This window comes from Podarcis gaigeae, assembly GCF_964106915.1.
Source record: "Podarcis gaigeae genome assembly, chromosome: 14".
Lineage (NCBI taxonomy): Eukaryota > Metazoa > Chordata > Lepidosauria > Squamata > Lacertidae > Podarcis > Podarcis gaigeae.
Window position 1 is genome coordinate 38,218,117 of NC_139690.1, and position 18,273 is coordinate 38,236,389.

General features: G+C 45.6%; 1 long non-coding RNA gene across 1 annotated transcript; it reads left to right on the top strand.

Annotated features, from left to right (window-relative positions):
• The first annotated feature begins 13,185 nt into the window (after positions 1–13,185).
• On the top strand, positions 13,186–14,593 carry LOC310831389. The gene is made up of 2 exons (XR_014557843.1): positions 13,186–13,359; positions 14,367–14,593. It is a non-coding gene; the product is annotated as an uncharacterized lncRNA (long non-coding RNA).
• The last annotated feature ends 3,680 nt before the right edge of the window (positions 14,594–18,273 follow it).

Here is an 18,273-nt window from a genome sequence, read left to right on the forward strand (position 1 = left end):
CTCAGGACGCTGTAGAGAAGGAGGCATTAATTCAGATATTTGGGGCCTGAGTTGGCTATGTTCTACCTACATTTTTAGAGGTATTTTGAAATTTGAAATACTTTATTGTCACTTGTACAATTTGTATACAGTGAGATTACACGAGTACCCCCCACTCAGCTCTCTTAGTCTTAATTCCCCTCATTTACTGACGCACACCCACCAAACCTGAAAGTCAGTTGCCCTGTTGTTATCTTTTCGTTCAGCAGCCTAACAGCCCACAGATAGAAGCTGTTCTTTACCCTGTTGGTGCGACTAAGCATGCTTCTATATCTTCTGCCCGAGGGCGGGAGATCAAGAAAGTGCCAGGGTGTGAATCATCCCTGAGAATTTTCCTCACTCTCCTGAGGCAACGTTCTTCCGCTATTTCATCCAGTGGATTCATAGGACAGCCCATAATATCTTGTGCTGTATTCACCACCCTCTGTAGGCACTTCCTATCAGTTGATGTCAAACCAGCGTACCACACCGTGTTGCAGTATGAAAGGACACTTTCTATTGTTGATCGGTAGAAGGAGATCATCAAATGTTGATTGACATTGTTCTTTCACAATACTTTGAGGAGATGGAGTCTCTGTTGGGCTTTCTTAACCACCTGGGTTGTATTTATTTTCCAAGTAAGGCCTTCACTGAGATAAACTCCTAGGAATTTAAAGGAAGAGACTCTCTCCACACAGCCCTCCCTGATGTACAGTGGGGCTAGTTCTCCTCTCTTCCTCCGAAAGTCCAACACCATCTCCTTTGTCTTGCTGATATTAAGGTGCAAGTTGTATTATGCCTCTGAATAGCAGCTGTTGGGAATCAGAGGTGTGCAGAATGTTGTTGGGCTCAGCCACTGTGAGAACAGGTTGCTGGACTAGATGGGCCATGGACTGATCCAGCTTATGCTCTTATGCTTTTATGGGTTGGAGCCAGTGTCAGTTAACTACCAGTCTGACTAGCTTCTGTGTGGGGTTTAGTGGGGTCTTGCAGCAAGATGTCCTGGGTTGGGTTCTGCCTGCAGTGTTGAGCCTGCAAGCTGTCTCTTGGACTATACACACATAGTTTATTTCAGGCAGAAGTCAAGGACCAGAGCAATGGCTAAATATCAGACTGCAGGGAGGCAGTTTTAGGCTTGCAACATAATGATCTTAGCCTCCACAGCTATGTAATACATACTGTTCACTTGGAACTGTCCAAGGTCCTACGCCTCTTGACTTCAGCTTGAGGTCAGGACATAACACAGAGCTTTGAAAATGGGTTTCTCTGCTTCGGCTCCAAAACCCAACATTATACTATAACCAACATTATTCCATATGCAGAATTTGATGCTTCACACTGCTATTCCATAGAATACTCTGAGCTGGAATATATTCCCTGCCTGCTAAAATTTCATTTTAAAAGCTAAAGGGTGACATGAGGAAATCCTATATTATGTGAAATGAAGGAACTGTGAATAAGAGGTGAGCAAACATATAACAAGATGTTGTATTCAACCCATCTGTTGGTATCCTGAGATTTGGGGCAAACACTGATAGGGCAAAAAATAGTTATTTTATTATTATTTTTTTAAAACGGATGGATCTCACTTTTTCAATTCCTTCATATAAAAATAAATAAATAACTATAATTAGCTAAAGACATCCATATGGTGACTTTTACAATCCCAGATGGGTTTCTGTCATCTTGTGCATGATCTTTGCTTCTCTATCAAGGAGAAATGAGTAATCTTGGAAATATTAATCTGACTTTGACTATATTTATCCTTTGTACAACAGCAAAGATGGCACACGTTGGCCTCCTTTCTTGGCATTGGATGGCATGAGCTGGCAGGGAGGTCTAGAGTTTGCTATCATTTATGATGGGAAGAAGACAAATCGCTGGAGAGTTTGGCTCGGAAGCCGACTCTCTAGAGGAGTTTAGCACTCAGTGTTGGCCAAGGCAATCTGATGTGAGGAGCTGGGCACCATTGTTAGACCGAAGGCCTCATTTCCTCCTGGGCAGCTTTTTGGGGGCCACATGCCAGTGGTGGGTGGAGTTGAAGGCAAAAGTGGGCAGAGCAAGAGATGTTAATCTTACTTTTTGTCAGGGACTGGGAAATGGTGGAAACTGCCTCCCCAGTCTGACCCTTCCTGGGAGGAGGAAGTAGACAGTATAGATTTACAGCAGGGGTTTGAGGGAGGTTGCAGTTCAGAGGCAAATGAGGAGGGAAGTTGGGAAATCACGGGAGAGCCAGAGCAACACCTAAACATACCCTCAACTGTTCCTCATAAAGTTTGGCTTCCAGATCCTTTATCATCTTGGTCGCCCTCCTCGGCAAACGTTCCAGCTGGTCAATATGCTTTTTAAATTCTGATGCCAAGAACTGGACACAGTATTCCAGGTGGGGTCTGACCAAAGCAGAATAGAGGGGTACTTTTACTTCCCTTGATTGGGACGCAATACTTCTGTTGATGCAACCTAGAATAGCATTAAGCTTATTCTGCTGCTACACCACACTATTGAAAATACCCAATAAAACAAGACATTCTCATTCATCTGCCTTTTTTCAGCTACGCATCACAGTAATGGGCATATTTTGAAATGCTGAAATCTTAAAATATACAAACTCAGGACAAAGTCTGGACAAGGAGCAATAATTTAGCAGGCCCCTGGAGGTGTCCAAGGAACCAGTGTCCCAGCATCATGTCCCACACGTTGTCTTTCAAGGTGCTTAGGAAGCATTTGATTGAGAATTGCAACTCGGGGATTTGAAAGGAAGGGTGCAATTAATGTCAGCAAGTAACAAATTAATTATACAAAGACTAATGCTCCATTATTTTATTGTGTCTAATTTGCTCCCATCACATTTGTGTCACCCAAATGCATTTTGAATCTCCATTACCGATGAATTCATTTTACAGCCCTCTATTCCTCTTGGCCCGTTTGCTTAGCATGCTGGAGCATGACTCTTGTTGAAATCTAAAAAATGGGCAGTTTGGGACTTCTTTCTCTCCCTCTTATATTTCTTTGTAGGCCAATCGTTTGAGACGAAGCACCAGGAAAATAACCATTGAATTTTCTGCAGCTTCTCAAAATGGCAAATGTAGTTAACTTTTTTCTTCTGCAGCATTTTTCAGGTATCAAATGGGAGATGGACCATAGCTTAGAGGTGATGCATCTGCTGTGCATGCAAATGATCCAAGGTTTGATACCTTGCATCTCCAGGTAGGACTCAGAACTCCCTCTTCTGAAACACTGGAGAGCTGCTGCCAGTCAGTTTACACCAGGGTTTCCTAAACTTGGGTTTCCAGCTGTTGTTGGACTACAACTCCTATCATCCCTGATTAGTAGGACCAGTGGTCAGGGATGATGGGAACTGTAGTCCAAAATCAGTTGGAGACCCAAGTTTGGTTTAGACATTACTGAGCTAGATGGACCAATGGTCTGATGTTGTAAAAGGCAGCTTTCTCGGGTCACTCGGGTGGCGCTGTGGGTTAAACCACAGAGCCTGGGACTTGCCGATCAGAAGGTCGGTGGCTCGAATCCCCGCGACAGGGTGAGCTCCCATTGCTCGGTCCCTGCTCCTGCCAACCTAGCAGTTCAAAAGCACATCAAAGTGCAAGTAGATAAATAGATACCGCTCTGGCGGGAAGGTAAACGGCGTTTCCGTGCACTGCTCTAGTTTGCCAGAAGCAGCTTAGTCAAGCTGGCCACATGACCTGGAAGCTGTATTCCAGCTCCCTCGGTCAATAAAGCGAGATGAGCACCGCAACCCCAGAGTCGGTCACAACTGAACCTAATGGTCAGACGTCCCTTTACCTTTAGGACTTGGTGTAAGTGTGCTAGATGAACACAGAAATCTGCCTTAGTCAGCTGTTCCTCATAATTTAGGCATTAGGTTACCACCCCCCGCCTGCCCTATCCCTCTGATTATTATGACCCTGTGGTCAGATTCCCCTTCATTGGGGGTTGAGCACTCCTAGCCAAAAGAGGGAAGGGGATGCAGCATCCAGACCCTGAAGTGCTTCTACCAGAGGAGCCTGTGCATCAAGTACTCCTCTGGACCAAGAATGTGGTTTGGCTTACCCTATGGACTCGGATGACTCCTTTACAGAAATCCCACTGAGACCAGAGTATCCCCCGCTCTGTCATAGTAGGAGACCACTGAAATGGGTTGGGCCCCTTTAACTGAAGGGTGGTGCTAAAAACTGGGTATCTCAGGTTTTTTTTTTTGCTTTTATCCAACTAGGTTTTCCACAGAGTAGGCCCACTGGAATTAATGGACCTAAGTTAGTTATGCACGTTAATTTTAATGGGTTTCTGGGTAGGAGTAGATTTGGATACAAAGCCTTTGTGTTCTATAGCATGGTCTGAGTCTCACCAGCAGCCTGAGCCTGTCACAGTTTGCTGCGGCAAGCAGAGGTACTGCAGTCTCCCTGGTTGTCATTGGTTTACCTGCTGTGATGTTACAAACAGGCAGACTGAGGCGAAACAGACAAATGCTAACAATGACCTGTGTACCACCAAATGAAATCTTCATATATATTACTATACAATAAAACTGTAGGGTTGTTATCACGCTGCAGTTTGTTGGCAGCTGCAGGAACTCCAGCAAGATGACAAACCAAGAGACAGGTAAGCAAGCAGCATGAGCAGGGTGGGGGCAGGTGAGATGTTTAAAGGTGAGTGGGAGGTGCTTCAGAGAGTGGTTTTCCAAGCAGGCATGGCAGCAGCAGCACCCCCCCAAGTGGGGCATCTGTTGAGAAGTCTTATCATTTTACTGGAGAGCTGTTGGCTAAAGAGAGAAAAGCAAACTGCTTTTGGAAACGTGATGGATATAATTTCAAGGACCAGGTATCTTTCATGCAGGAGTGGACAAAAGATGTCCACAAGTGCTATCCAGAATTTCAAGAGAAGGGAAGCAGCAAAAGAAGGAAGTCATTCCTTCCTGCTATTTTGCTGCTAAATTCAGCATCAGGTTAGGAAGGAAACGGATATGCAGTTTCAGCTTAACTCTTTATCCTTTCAATGTCATTGTCAGAAAGTGGGTGATGATTGACAAATCAGTTGTTAAAGGTAACATCTGTGACTCAGCGAGCTTCAGAAACCACAGCTAAATTATGACATAGCATGGTATCTGCACACATCCCCTCTCTTCTTCTCTCCCCTTCTTTTTGAAAGACCGTTTCTGGGTTCTGACTGTGTCTTCTTTGTAGCTTCTTTCCGTTCAGTGTCAGTCCTTTTGTGTGGAGTCTTAAATCTCAGAACAACCAATGGGTGGGTGGGTATGATCGCAGCAGCAAGCCCTGTCACTGACATCCATACATAGTTAGTATAGAACTTCTTACACAAAACTTTTGGATATTTACGTCAAGCACTGATTTCAAGTGTATTTGAAGTTTTACATTCTGTCCTATTCCTGTATCATTTGTTTTGCTTCTAAGCTGCTTAGGGGAAGGGCTGTAGCTCAGGGGCAGATCAGCTAATTTGCATGCAGGAGGTCTCAGGTTTGGTTCCCCAGCATCTCCAAGTAGGGCTGGGAGAGACTGTCAGCTTCGCCTTTGAGCCAGTGCCACCGACTGGGCTCAACCACTTCAGCCCCGACTGGGCTAGGCGAGCTGGGGTAGCACTTCCAGAGACCTTCTTCTGCAGGAACAGGTCTAAGTGCTGTGGACTCACAACTCAGAGCTGTGAGCACCGAACTCACTTCCAGAAGACAGCCATGCACAGCAGAGTACAACAGAGCATAAATCACTCGGACGACAGTGCTGAAGAATATCTTCTTTTATTCACTACTGCTACTGTACTATACAAACTATATACAAATGGAGACGCTGGACTGCACTGTTACAGCTGCTTTCTGCAGCGACCTTATCTACACAGAGATAACACTCAGTCTCCCCCTTTGAAGTGAGGCTGGAGCGGAATAAGTAGCAAGCACAAACTGTCCCCTCCTCTCTGGAAAATCTGCAGATTCTTGCAATGCGAGGGGGTGAAATCTCCTCAGAGACCCCTCCCTGAAATTTGGGAGAGCTGCTGCCAGTCAGTGAAGGCAATACTGAGGCAATACTGAGAAGAAGGCAGTACTAGGTGGTCTGATGATCTGACTCAGTATATGTCAGCCTTCTATGGTCATATGCCTAGATGGCTTTAAAATATTTTAAATAAATGGAAGTACAATCTGTTCACGCCAGTCTCTGTTCATGCAATCGGTATGCTATATAAATTTGCGTGCCCAGGCGGAGTCCCCCCCCCGAACCCCGAGAGACCACCAGGAAGAAAGAATAACTCATGACAATGTGTTATGGGATTAAATGGGCCACAACTTTATTAACTCTTTCAGGTGTAGGAAAGACCTTGGCTCAGGCATTGGGCGTGTATCCCTCCCAGCCCCCCAACTGGGGGACTGAGGCTCATCAGGGTTAATCGGATCCGGGGTGGGGGCACTGCAAGACTGTACACAGGCAGCCCACCCGCTTTTCCGTGCAACGCTGGGGAGTTCACTGACAACTAACTGGGTGCTCTGTTGTAGGCTCCGCCCCCTAATAAACATCACCAGCAGACCAGAATGAACCCTGCTCACTGATGGCCCACTTGGCTGGCCCCGCCTCCACCAATGCCATTGATTGGATAATTTAAATTGAGGTTTGGCAGGAACCCCCAATGGCTGTGGCATCAGAGAGGCAGGCCAGCACAGCTGGCTGGTAAGTCCCACGAGGCTCGGGGTGCTGCGTGCAGTCCCACAAAGGGCGCCCACAGTCAGAGGAGTGAGCATTCATTATAGGGCACACGCACATACATGTGCACCCACCCACACATTAGGGGTTCTTTATTTTAGGGGTAATGTAGGCCAAGTGGTTGATATACATAACAAACATTCATGCTGACCAGGCTTTGTGGACAATGTGCACATAGTCATCTACAAAGTGGGGATTATGCACATTTCCTGGTTAGTATCCATAATCTCCAACAGGCCTTGGGGAAAGTGCATATCTCAGCTGCATTTTGCACATTCTCCAGCCGTTATGCATTATATAATATGCAAAAATGTGTACGACAGACAAAAATGCATGCATAAATGGGCAGAAATTTGCAGTAAACAACTGATGAATTTACATGAACTTCAAACTGGAAAAAAATGAGAGACTGAAACTGATAGATTCTATGACGTCATTATGGGCTCATGAGAGCCAGATCTCCCCACATTCCATTATCTTCCACCTCTAATTTTCAGGGCACATTTTGCAATGTGTTTCTCAGAAACATTCATAAGCGGCTCTTTCTGGCCACAAAGGAATTTTGATGTTCCACAAAAAGTATGACACTCGTCATATAAGATGAGTAAGCCATCTCAGCTGCCCTGATGGTTTTTACTTTTGAAGAGTTTATGATATCTAGATAGGAAGGTGGCACATCTAGTCCAGCAACAGCACTCTGCCTACTTCTGATATTCAGGGGCATACTAGAGTTAGAAGCAGGGGTGGAGGAAGGGGGGGGTGCAGTGGCGGCGGGCTGCCCCGTGTGTCACCACAGAGGAGGGCTTTGACAAAATGCTGGGTGGCACTCACCATGGGGCCTGCAGCGTGCCCAAGCCATGCGTCTCTCCTGGGAGTGACGTGGTGGCTTGGGCACCCTCAGGCTCCATGCTGCACCAAACGGTCTGCCCTCCACCTCCCGCCCAGCTGTAGGGCAACTGAGCAGACTCCTTGGAGGCCCTGCAGAGTGTCCTGCCCCAGCTCTCCCCGCCCTGCCTCTGGGCTCAGGGTATGCACGCTGCCCCAAGTGCCCGATTGGCTTGCTCTGCCGCTGGGTAGAACATAGTCAGTGTGGCTAGTAGCCAGAGAAATACACTATGCAGTCATACCTCGGGTTGAAGTTGCTTCAGGTTGAGGATTTTCAGGTTATGCTCCGTGGTGACCCAGAAGTAATGGAACCCTTTACTTCCGGGTTTCACCACCCGCGCATGTGCATACGCTCAAAATGACGCCATGTGCAGAAGCGGCGAATCGCGACCCGCACAGACGTGGGTTGCATTCTGCTCTGGATGCAAACGGGGCTCCGGAACAGATCCCGTTCTCATCCAGAGGTACCACTGTAAAACAATAAAACAATTCCATGGAAACCATTCATGAAGGGGAGGAGCCAAAAGGCCTCCCAATCCGGTGGAGCAGCACTGCTTCTCATCTAAGTCAGCAGAGAGGCTCTGCATCCCATCTCCTCCTCTACCGCAGTCAGATGGGATGGTTGACAGTAGATGGCAATAGAGAGACAGGTGGAGCCGGATCACTGTTGGTCTCTCAGCTGAGTGACTGAGTGGGCCCTCTCCCATCTCTCTCTCTGCAGCACAAAGGTGGAATGGCTATCTGGGTTTCATTTCATTTGGAGAAAAGAGAGAAGTGTATACTTCTAACATTTCTACAAGGCAGCGGATCCGTTCACACATACTAGGTACCCAGGGAGATGCCCTTCCCTTTCAGCCTTACGCCAGCCCTCTGCTCTTTACCTGCCTCTTCCAATCTGCAAGCCGCTTCCCCACACAAACATACCCCTTTCCTGAGTTGGAAGGGTCCTGCCTTTGAAGGTTCTTTCATTCAGACTCCACTATTAGCCATGACAAGTATGTTCTACCTCCTTCACCAGAGGAAGAATACTAGTTGTTGAGGAGCCTGCTGCTGTGCTCAGGTTTCGTTTGTGGGCTTTCCATGGGCTCTTCTTATGTTCTTCATTTCCAGCTACTTCCTATAACCTAACTGGCTGATGGGAGCTAAACGGCCTCGGTCCAGTATATCTGAAGGAGCGTCTCCACCCCTATTGTTCTACCCGGATACTGAGGTCCAGCACCGAGGGCCTTCTGGCGGTTCCCTCATTGCGAGAAGCCAAGTTACAGGGAACCAGGCAGAGGGCCTTCTCGGTAGTGGCACCCACCCTGTGGAACACCCTCCCACCAGATGTCAAAGAGAACAACAATTACCAGACTTTTAGAAGACATCTGAAGGCAGCCCTGTTTAGGGAAGCTTTTAATGTCTGATGCATTACTGTATTTTAATATTATGTTGGAAGCCGCCCAGGGTGGCTGGGCAAGCCCAGCTAGATGGGCAGGGTATAAATAATAATAATAATAATAATATATTATTATTATTATTATTATTATTATTATTATTATTATTAGAGGTCAACTTACCAACGTATCCAGTATACCAGTGTTTCTCAACTTTGGGTCTCCAGCTGTTTTCAGACTACAATTCCCATCATCCCTGACCACTGGTCTTGCTAGCTAGGGATGATGGGAGTTGTAGTCCTAAAACAGCTGGGGACCCAAGGTAGGGAAACACTGCAGTATCCAGTATCTCATAAACGGAATGGTTAGTTGGCTGCCGATAACCATACCAGTTAACCAATTGATACTAATGTAAAAGCCTTAGGAGAAAACTCCCACTCCCCGTGACATCAGTGTTTTCCCCAGCCGTTCATTCAACCTCATGTAGAACATCAAGTTAAGCTCCACTCGTGGTGGAACATACACCAGCTGGCTCTCATGAAATCTTACTTCCAAGCATGTAGGTTCCAGACACAGGGTTGTCATCAAGCGTTCCCTTGTTTGCTTGCCATATGCGCTGTGGGTACATTTTCAGTGCCCACAGTCCTCCTCCTCCACATTCAGCTCATGCTCTGTTTTCATCTCTGAAAATGTCAGAATCTGTCACATTTCTCCCAGTTCTACAATGGCCGAAACTGGCATGCTCTGCCAGTGCTCAGCTCCTTTAGTCAAGCAGCTGAACTTCTTGGGTTTCATCTTGCACCCAACCTATTTTTGTTCTTTCTAGCTGGCTGAGTTCTTTCCCTAACCTGAACAATGATGTGGGCGGGGTGGGAGAAGGTGGGAGAGCGTGATTCCTTGCTACACAATATACACACCTCAACTAAACATGCAGCTTTCCCCCTGAGCCGCTTGAGATGTTTCTCTCCCGCTCTTCCTCCACCATTAATGGCGAAACAACTTAGGAGAGGGCATTTTGCAACAGCCCTATTGGGGTCTATGGGCTATGATGAGGAATCAGATATTCTGGGAAATTGTGGATGATACAGCTTTACTCTCATTTGGGACACCAGCCGTCATTTGCTCTGGCAACTAAACTCTGTGCATCAGCCCTGGAGATTTTGCAAGCACTTGGGGGTTTGGCTAACCAGCTTTGGAGTGAAATGAAATTTTGTGCCGTGGTCTCCAAAGGCAGGCTTCAGAGGAGATAGCAGCTTTGGAGCTTGGCTGTCGGGGCTGCCTGCTGCAATCCCTCTTTCATGCAAATTATGACTTTTTCTGTATGTAAGTGATAAGCATTTCCCAACACTGTAGTAATGTATGGGTGGAAAAAGCACATGCACGATCACATACACACACAGGATGTGTAGTAAGGAGTGTCTCATCTGCACACTTCCTTAATCCTCATGCAATAAAATATTAGCCCTTAATGATTTCATAGTTGGGCCTGACAGAAGAGAGAGAGAGGCAAGCAGGAAGAATCAGCACACTGATTGTGTTCCAATGAGCTCATTTGAAAATCTATCAAATGAATTTCTAAATGCAGTTGAAAGCAGCTTGCTTACTAAATTAAATTATCTGTTGTTCTTGGAGAATGGCTGTTTTATGGTGCTATTAGGCCATTGAGAAATTCCTAGCTGGAGAACGTTCACCAGCAACGGAACTACATTAATGATAAGTGAAGAAAGATATATGCATATTCTCTCTCTGCACACACACCAATCCCAAAATGGTGAGAGGCTTCAGAGGTGCCTGTGTTTTCCCAGGGTTCGATTTCTTTGGAATGAAGGTCAATGCAGACTGGTGTTTTTAGCATATATAGATCTATAAAAACATATATACAACCTGAGTATAGGATGGAGGGGCTCAGTGTTGGAGAGAGAAAGGGTTGGAAGGGAGATCCTACTCTCCAGTAGCAGAGTTAAGCACAACGGTGATTGCTCCAAGCACATTCAAACTTGGTTAGATTTACATCTGCCCTCATCCACCTTTAAACAAACATTCCTCATAAAAATACTTGGACTAGAATAAATCACAGACTTAGCTTTACAAATAAGTGAATGTTTTATTCACAGGGTTTCCAGACCTTACCTCAAACAAGACTCCATCTGCTGGCAGAAATACAAAGAAGAAAAATGGTTCCAAACAAGTTAAAATGAAAGTACTTGGTTTCCTTACAAAAGGAATACTTTGTATTAGCAAAGATGCAGGCTTTAAAATAGCCTTTGAAAGAGATTCAGTTCACTTGGTTTTTCTTGTAGCTGGGAGCCATTGTACGCATTGCTCCTTACTTGTTCCAGGAAGCACAAAGAGAAAAAGGCAGAGAAAAGTGGGGAGTAGAGGCTCCTGAGAGCCTGTTAAGCCACACCCACTCACAACATGAGCTCAAGGCTCAGTTTAACTGTTTTTACACACAATAGTGTTTCTCACTACACCCTGAGCCACCATTTTGGACCTGGTCTCCACCCATGAATCATTATTTCGCACCTTGGTGGACCTCAGCAAATAAAAAATAAAAAGAACACAAAATAAAACAGATACCACTTGCCTGAAGTGTGCCCATGCCTGGAAACTTTACAAGACTCACCTTTTCATATCTTCCTTTTTTGTCTGTGCATACTACCTTTAATTGATTACTACTATACCACTTGACTCCATCTTATTACCATGGTAGCACTTTCATTCCAGCAGAGACTGTACCATTTCAGTCCTTTAGTCAGGAAGGCGAATTTCCTTTAAAAGGCAGAAGAAAGAGAAAAAGAACTTGGAACAAGCGTCATGATGGAAAACCCCATAGGGACTCGTTCCGATTTTCTCCACTCGCTCATGCATTTCCTCGAGTTTCTCTTGCTTGAGAGAATTTCTGCTCAGACTCCCCAAAGTCATTCCAAGGTTTAGCGTAGAAAATATCAGGAGCTGAGCGTTGGATTCAGACAGACTTATGACAAATTACTTCAAAGGTAAACTTTACAGCCCAACATTCGATGAAATGGACTCCCATTTATTGTGCCATAATAAATGTGTTGGGCTTTAAGGTGACCCACAAGTCTTTAGTTGCAATCCTACAACCATTTACCTGGGAGCTGCCCCATTTGACCCAGTCTTACTCTTGTGTAGATATTATCAGCATTTTTGTTTTCTCCTAATATATTTTTGCAATGCAACTTTGCCTAATAAACACATTTTTGTTTGCTATCTTCACCATTATATACGCTTTGGTGTACACTTACCCCTAAATATATGCATTCTGCCATTTTTTCTTGAAGAACTGCATGACAAAATTCAGAAACATGCACCTTTTGAAGGATAGCCATGTTCCAGTTTCTGCACAGGTTTGGAAGTGAGAATTAGGAAGGTTCACATTCAATGCACGAGACACCCTTTTCCTCCATCCCTGCCCACAGCAAGCACTATAGCCTAGGGGAAGCCAAGATAGTGCATCAAGATGTTATTGGACTCCCATCATCCCTGGTCATTGGCCATTCTGGGTGGGGGCTGAGGGAAGTTGGAGCCCAGCAATATCTGGAAGAAGCCATCTTAGCCACCCCAGTATAGTCGATTGACCTGCCCAGGGTTCCTCCACCTCATTCTATACCAAGCACAAACCTGAGAGTGTATCCAATACTAGTCTAACTCAGAGTAGGCTCACTGAAGGTATTAGCTATGACTAAAGCCGCATTGTTGTTGTTTAGTCGTTTAGTTGTGTCTGACTCTTCGTGACCCCATGCACTAGAGCACGCCAGGCACTCCTGTCTTCCACTGCCCTCCCACAGTTTGGTCAAACTCATGTTCGTAGCTTCGAGAACACTGTCCAACCATCTCGTCCTCTGTCATCCCCTTCTCCTTGTGCCCTCCATCTTTCCCAACATCAGGGTCTTTTCCAGGGAGTCTTCTCTTCTCATGAGGGGGCTAAAGTATTGGAGCCTAAGCTACAGGATCTGTCCTACCAGTGAGCACTCAGGGCTGATTTCCTTCAGAATAAATAGGTTTGAACTTCTTGCAGTCCATGGGCCTCATCACACCATACATTTAACACACCATGATACTTTAAACAGTCAGGGCTTCCCCCAAAGAATTCTGGGAGCTGTAGTTTGCTAAGTGTGCTGAGAGTTGCTAGGAGACCTTTATTCCCCTCACAGGACTACAATTCCCAGAGTGGTTCAACAACCAATTTTTCTTTATGAGGAACTTTGGGGACTATAGCTCCAGGAGGGTAATAGACAGTCTCCTCAGGACTCTCAGAACCTTTAACAAACTACAGCTCCCAGAATTCCTTGGAGGAAAGCCATGGCTATTTAAAGTGGTATTAGAGTGCATTAAAGGTAAGGTGTGAATGGAGCCTAACTCAGGTCTATTAATTTTAATAGGTCTACTTTGAGTATAACTTGGTTGGAGACAACCCTAGGTTCTTCAGAGTTTCCCTCCTAATTTCCAAAGGTTGCTGAAATCTCTCTTGGTGGCAGTGCCAGCGGGGGGATGTACTGTTCTTTCAATACTGAGTTGACAACCAGTGGCGGACCTACAATTTTGGGGGCCCTGAAGCTTGAACTGTTATGGGGGACCCTTCACAACCAGCAATGAGGTCTGCATAACCACTGTTATTTTCTTCAGTGGGGTTGTTTGCAACAACCTGTACAACATCTGTGCTAGTAAAGGTAAAGGGACCCCTGACCATTAAGTCCAGTCGTGACCGACTCTGGGGTTGCGGTGCTCATCTCGCTTTACTGGCCGAGGGAGCCGGCGTACAGCTTCTGGGTCATGTGGCCAACATGACTAAGCAGCTTCTGGCGAACCAGAGCAGTGTATGGAAATGCCATTTACCTTCCCGCCGGAGTGGTACCTATTTATCTACTTGCACTTTGATGTGCTTTCAAACTGCTAGGTTGGCAGGAGCAGGGACCGAGCAACGGGAGCTCACCCCGTCACGGGGATTCGAACTGCCGACCCTCTGATCGGCAATTCCTAGGCTCTGTGGTTTAACCCACAGCGCCACCCATGTCCCTGTGCTACTGTGCTCCTGACTTTCAAATTTTGGGGTTGTTGAAATATATACAGCAAAAATTAATCAGTTTGAGTCATGCAAATCAAATTGCGTCTCCTGGACCCAATTTTTTAAAACAGCAATGAGGACTAAAGTCGCTTCTGGGGTCCCTCTGGGATTAGTGGCCCTGAAGCTTAGGTTTCATTAGTTTCATAGTAGATCTGCCCCAGCTGACAACATTCCTTTCCTACCACAGCTCATAATCACTCTTTATCCCATCTTCTCAAATCATCTTTATCAAAACCCATAACCATTATTGTGTGTTTTTTTCTTTTTTACCCCCTTCAGAAAATTGGACACGTTTCATCATGTCCCTTTAGCAGGAACACAATGCAAAAAACAAAAGAAGGGGGGGGGGAGAGAAAGCTTCAATTCTGAGAAAAGACCTAGAGAGAAGAAGACAGCAGGAAAGAAACAAACCCATGCTGACATGAAAGTGTTGCTTTGTCTTCAGCTGTCTAATTACGTGCACATTCATCATGTGGTCTGCGCTTCATAAAAGAGATGGAAATGAACCACTTTGGAAGTTTCAGAGCAAGATAAGTGGTATCTGGCAATGGTGGGCTGGGGGGGGTAGACAATGGGACCACTGCAATCTGGAGGGAAGGGGTCGCATGCTGAGTTTCTTTTTCTTTCAAGCTAAAGCAATGCGAAGGATGCGGGTGGCGCTGTGGTCTAAACCACAGAGCCTAGGGCTTGCCGATCAAAAGGTCGGCGGTTCGAATCCCCATGACGGGGTGAGCTCCTGTTGTTCGGTCCCAGCTCCTGCTCACCTAGCAGTTCGATAGCACATCAAGTGCAAGTAGATAAATAGGTACCACTCCGGCGGGAGGGTAAACGGTGTTTCCATGCGCTGCTCTGGTTCGCCAGAAGTGGTTTAGTCATGCTGGCCACATGACCCGGAACCTGTCTGTGGACAAATGCCAGCTCCCTCGGCCTACAGAGCGAGATGAACGCCACAACCCCAGAGTCGTCTGAGACTGGACCTAACAGTCAGGGGTACCTTTACCTTTTTAAAGCAAGGCAAAGTTGTGGGTGAGTCAGGAGCCTCCCACTGAACTGCCACAGGCTGGGGGGGGGGGGCGGAACTGCTGAATACAGCTATGCTCTCCGGTAGCAGTCGAAAATAGTAGTGCCTGGTGATGTGTGTGCTTGATTGCTGCCTTCAGAAGGTGAACAAATGGCTTTGTAGTGCATTGAGTACATTTTTGACGAGCTCCCCAGCCATGTAAGAGAAATGGAATGGATGACTAGGTTACTCCATATCCACACTCCTCTAAACTAGACTTCCCCAAGCTGCTCCGCTTCAGCCATTGCTGAACTACATCCCCCACTGCCATAGACCAGGAGGTCTGGAGGGTGGTAACACAAGAATGGGTTATTTTCATTGGTAGCTCTCCAATTTTGAATTGCTCTCCCCCAGGGAGGCTTGCCTGGTGCAAAAACATTACTTTTTAATTAGGCCTTTGGCTTTTAACTATCCATGGCATTTCTGCATGGGCAGGATGTTTTAATATATATTTTTTAAAAAATAGACTTGCCTATTTGCTTTTTAATGCTAGTTTTAATGTATGGAATCTTTTTGCTTAAAATATTGTAAGTTGCTTTGCATTGCCTTGGCAAAATAATAATAATAATAATAATAATAATAATAATAATAATAATAATAATAATCAGCAGCTCTGGGCAACATGGGCATTGTTTAGGGATGATAGGGGTCACAGTGGAGAGCTTAATGAAGGCATAAACCCAGCATGTGGCAACGGTGAAAAAGGCAAATTCCATGCTGAGGATCATTAGGAAACGAACTGGAAATAAAATTGCTAGTATCAAATGCCATTGTACAAATGCTCTTATATAATGCTGAAACAAAACACTGAGGATTGTTTGGATGTGTGTGAATTGAATGGTGAACTGAATGGGAACCCAAACAGTCCATTTTGTAAAGGGACAACTGTGAACTGGCATTAGTTCATTTTTTGGACATGACCTTGAGCTGGAACCGTTCCTTTAAAAAATGAAATTCCCAAGTTATGTTTATGTTTTTCAGCTCCAGAAAGAACACCCTCTCTTCACCCCCACATTTTAAATAGAGCCAAATTTCCCGTTTTCTTGCTTTTGATTATATTCCTCAAATCTTACTCACCAGCACCAAGATTATTCTTGACAACTGTGCACCTGTCAGTCAGAGCCGATGGCAGGCTTGGAGAAAGCTCTAAGCACCAAGAAGGATAAAGCTCCTGCTCTTTAAAGCTGCACGCCTCTGAAAGTCTCCAGTGGAAACACACCAATCTTATTTTATTTTAAATATTTAGATCCCACCTTTTAGTAAAAAGAAACTTTCAAGGTGGCATTCAAGGAAATAGTGTGCTTTGGAATCAGATGGCTAGAAACAGTGGTCCAAGTTGAAGGGACCCAAGATCAGGAGAAGGAGCTCAGAACTGCATGGAAGCAAGGGAGCTGTCCCAAGGGGTTGGCACACCCACCCACCAAGTTTTTAAAGATGTGGGTGGCAAGCTCACTTGTGAGACTCTCATGTCTTGTGAGACTGTTGAGCTTTGCAAAAACATTATACCTTGCAGAGGAAGCATCTGTTCCCAACAGTCCTGGGTGACCAGGCTGTGCCCTCCCCTTCTGACCCCAATTTCTCTACCCCTGGTATTTGGTCAATGCCCTCCCTGGATTTAGTTGCTGTATACTTTTCCCTGGGAGGGACGAGGGGGGATGGATTCTCACTTTCCCAGCTGGGGCAGCCATATCCTGGAAGGGGGAAGTACTCACCTCCTTCAGCCTCTGCCCCTCCCCATCTCAGTTACCCCCATATCACCCTCCTGTCCCCACTCTGTCTGTCTTAGCCTGCCACTCCACTCCTGAGACCAGTTACAGTGTGGTTAGTATATAATACTTCCACACAAACGCCTGTGCATCCTGAGATCATACTGGACATTCAGGACAAGGTGAGGATACTATTTAACATGTTTGATTCATCCAATGTGACTCACTGTTGTACGGTTTCAGACCCCAGCTTTTAAATAGCTGGCTACTTCAGCCCTCGGAGCTGGACCTCAGTGTCCGGGCTGAACGAGGGGGGTGGAGACGCTCCTTCAGACATACTGGGCCAAGGCCATATAAGCAACTAAATGGGTTATGGCAAAGTCATTTTGGGCATATGCAGAAGACCTTTTCATTTACTTGGGCTATTCAGAGGTTACAGTAAGCAACATCTGATCATCTTCAAAGATGGTGGAGTTTGGCTGATTCATCATATCAACCACACAGATATAGAAATAAGGTATTAATTGCATTATACATATTGGATAGAATTATTGAAATTTTACCATTTTAGTCAATTAAAGTCATAGCTTGTCACACAGGAATGATGGACAATATAGATTTGAAAGAGAGATGGATTCATTATACATCTTGGTATCATTACTAGTCTCAAGCTGAATGATCCCAGCCCAAGCTTATGACCTCAGTGAGAAGTAGGCCAGAGACCACTATCAAATTGCTCGTTACAGTCATCTACTCCTGAGAGAGAATTGAGAGAGGTATTCACTTGAGTCAGAAAGCCTCCTAGCTTAATCCTGCTATGGTGTAATGTATGCATTATTCTTTCCTTAAGGCGTTGCCAAAAGGCATAATTTAACAGGCAGCTTCATTCAGACTCTTTGTCCTGTCTCCCTGCCCTCCACATTATTAAATGAAGCTATAAAGAATCATATGTAATGAAGAACTCACAGCAAGCATAAGGAAAAACCAGGAGGAACAGCAGTGCATCTTATGAAGAGACATATTTATTTCTCTTCTTGGCTAAGAAACTAATTTCAGGCCCCGAAAAACTTTTGCTACCACATATATCACATACAGTAGTTGGGAGAGGCAGCTGCCCGAAGCCCTGGAGAGCTACTGACAGTCAGTGCAGACAATACTAAGTTAGATAGGCTAATGGCTTAAGGCAGCTTCCTACAGTCTTATGATCCTGTGTGGAACCTCAGGCCTGGTGGCTGAATGTTGTCCTCCATGCCTCTTAATCTGGTCCTCTGGACCCTTCCCAGGCCAAGACCCCCTGTTCTCAGGTCACACCCACCACCATTTCTCATTTGCACCCTCCTCAAGCATTTTTGGCAGGCTGGAACGTGTCCTCAAACTCTGCTTTTTTCTTGCCTGAATGGGAGGGCAGAAAGGGATGTGC